Consider the following 2,620-nt stretch of genomic DNA (forward strand, 5'->3'; position numbering starts at 1 on the left):
TGCAACTCTGCACTCTCTGTGTCTCACACACACTCACACAGCAGTGCCCCCTCCTCTTGTTGCCAGCAGGCTAGTGGGAGATGTTAGTCAAAGGGGGAGGGGGTGTTGTGAGGATATGCTGAGTGTGAGTGTGGTGGGGGTCTTTGTGAGCGACAGAGGTAGGAGGAGAAGGACAGAGGGAGGGGGACATAGCGTTCTATTTCTCATAGACCAGCAGCTGCTGTCTATAGTGGAGAGAGAGAGAGAGAGAGAGAGGAAGAGGGAGGGCTGTGTGGCGTGAGGCAGTGCGTGTGCTCAGTGTTTAGGTGAATCCACAACCCTCTGGCTCACGAGGATAAAGGATCCACACAGAAAACGAGAGAGAGAGAGAGAGAGAGAGAGGGAGAGAAAAGCAGCGCGGGGACTTTGTCTTCTTCTTCCTCTTCTGGCATCCTCTGCGCTCTTTCTCCTCGCTTCATTTTCCCGCAAGCCGACAGCGGCTGTTTTTGCTTCTTTTTTCCCTCCCATCCTTCCCTTTTGTTCTCTGCATCCATCTCCGTTTCACCTCGGTCCAGCAGAGGAGGCAGGAAGAGCATAGTCAGAGGCATCATCCTCCCTCTTGCACGCCGAGCCGGTAAGCTGAGCTCTTTTTTTCCCCCCCCCCACTCCCTTCGTTTCACCTCTCACCAACGTTCTGTCCACTCAGCACAGGAAGGGGATCGGATAGTCCCACCCTTCACCTTAAAGAGAGGCTGGAGAAGGAGGATGGAGGAGGCATGTGGGTCAGGTTTTGGAGTGAGGCTGGTGGGTGACTTGGGTGGTTAGTTTTAGCAGGGTAGATGGACCGGATGGGAAAGACTAGCCTGGGTCAGAACCCCCCTGTGGAGTAAGGCGGGAGGAAGGGAGCATGTGGGGCTGGTCAACTGGGACTTGTCCTCTTTCACTGCAGTGCTTAGCCAGAGCGCCACAGTCACTGCCACAGTCATATACACATCTCTACACACACACCATCAGGGATCTGCTCTGCATGTTGGAAACCATCAGGAGAGCTCATGTGTGCAAATTTCCAGTGAAGGTTGGTGGCTCGGTCATAGGACATATGTGACCTAGAACCATTGCAGCACATGCATTGTATATTACACTGATACTGTGGGAACAATGTGGATAAATTGCATGCCAGGCATGGCCTCTCGCACATTGAGATCCATTCACCGCACACGCGTTATATCATCTAATTGTCGACGCGTACAAAAGGCGCCTGGCTTTATGCAGCGAGATGAGGTGTTTGAGGTTCAAGCTCAGGCCGGTCATTTCTGCAAACAGACCTGCTAAAAACAATAGCCTCAGAATTGCAACGCTGATCAGAAGGGGTGGGTGCATGCGACTGGAGTGGATAACAGGGAGGAGGGAAGGAAAGGATGGATGGAGGGGGAAAAAACTGAATGGAAAGATGAATGAATGAGGGCTAAGGATGTTTGGACTTTTCAAATGTAGGAAAACAACTGGTGAATGAGAAAGGTGTGCATTTGGAGCAGAAAGAGTGAAGCTACCATGTGACTCTGCAGGTCTTCTTTTTGTGTGTGTGTGTGTGTGTGAGGGAGGGAGGGGTGATGTGTGGATGGACAGATGCATTTGAAGCAAGGTAGAAAGAGAAAGCATGTGTGTAAGAGTGGACTGAGATGAAAGGTGTGTAATTCCAAGTATGAGCCTGAATCCATGCCTGCTGCAGCCGCTAGGAATGTGGTTATGATTATGATAATGAATGAGTCACTGTAATTTAAGTTTGCATGCATAAATTGGTTTGCATACCAATGTATGTATACCAATCATACAAATGACACACATGAATGCGTATGTGTGCGTGGCCAGTGTTCTATAATATATCTATATGTAGGACTTTATTATACTGTACAGGTGCATGCATACATATTTGAAAGTATGACATGTACAATATGTGATGTATTTATTAACAATTATTATATTTATCACTGTAGCACATGTAGTGAGTGAGGTAAAACTGCATAAACAAATATATTTAACTAAAACATGTCTTTAACATTAGACAAAAACTGCTCAGTGCAAATCAGTTTAATTATATCTATATATAAAGCATACCAATGTGTTAATCAAATTGTATGCGTGTGTGTGTGTGTTTGCGTGCATGCAGGATTTTTCAGTCTGAGGTGGAATGGTGGCTGCTATGGTATTTACTCCGCTGTTGCTAGGACACTCCCTTTGAACATTTTAACGGAGCCTTTTCATTGGCTCGCCGCGATGATGCAAGAATCCCTCACCCCAAATCTTTCCTGAGCGCCCATAGAAACATGCCCGTCTGCATTTCCTCCCTGCTCTCCTCTCGCTCCTTCTCTGTCACTCCCATATCTCTCCCCCATTCTCTCCCATATCTTTTTCTCTTTGTCTTCTTCTCTCTTCTTCATTATTGCTTCATTTATTAATTCCTTGCTCTCAGTAAGTCACTCCTCCCATCAGTCTTCATCAGCTTGCCACTTTCTGTCACTTCCTTCTCTCTCATCCAGTCAAAATGCTCGCTGCAAAATGGTGTTGACAGTGTGCGGTGGTGGCTTCCAGCGCTGCACGATCACTCTCTCCTGCTGTCTTGCGGAGGATTAGCACTGTGTGT

The 2,620-nt window shown here is 47.6% G+C and overlaps 1 protein-coding gene across 3 annotated transcripts in view; it reads left to right on the forward strand.

The window, feature by feature from the left end:
• Positions 1-218: 218 nt before the first annotated feature.
• fam49al (family with sequence similarity 49 member A, like) overlaps positions 219-2,620 on the forward strand; it is a 40,579-nt gene continuing 38,177 nt past the window's right edge. For 2 of the 3 annotated variants that reach the window (XM_042228029.1, XM_042228030.1), the window contains exon 1: positions 219-613. The gene's annotated coding sequence lies outside the window, so the exon portion shown is untranslated. The remainder of the gene's footprint in view (positions 614-2,620) is intronic. The other variant, XM_005940870.3, reaches the window with a different exon arrangement.

This window comes from Haplochromis burtoni, unplaced genomic scaffold (assembly GCF_018398535.1).
Source record: "Haplochromis burtoni strain Fernald_Lab_line unplaced genomic scaffold, NCSU_Asbu1 Contig_297, whole genome shotgun sequence".
NCBI lineage: Eukaryota > Metazoa > Chordata > Actinopteri > Cichliformes > Cichlidae > Haplochromis > Haplochromis burtoni.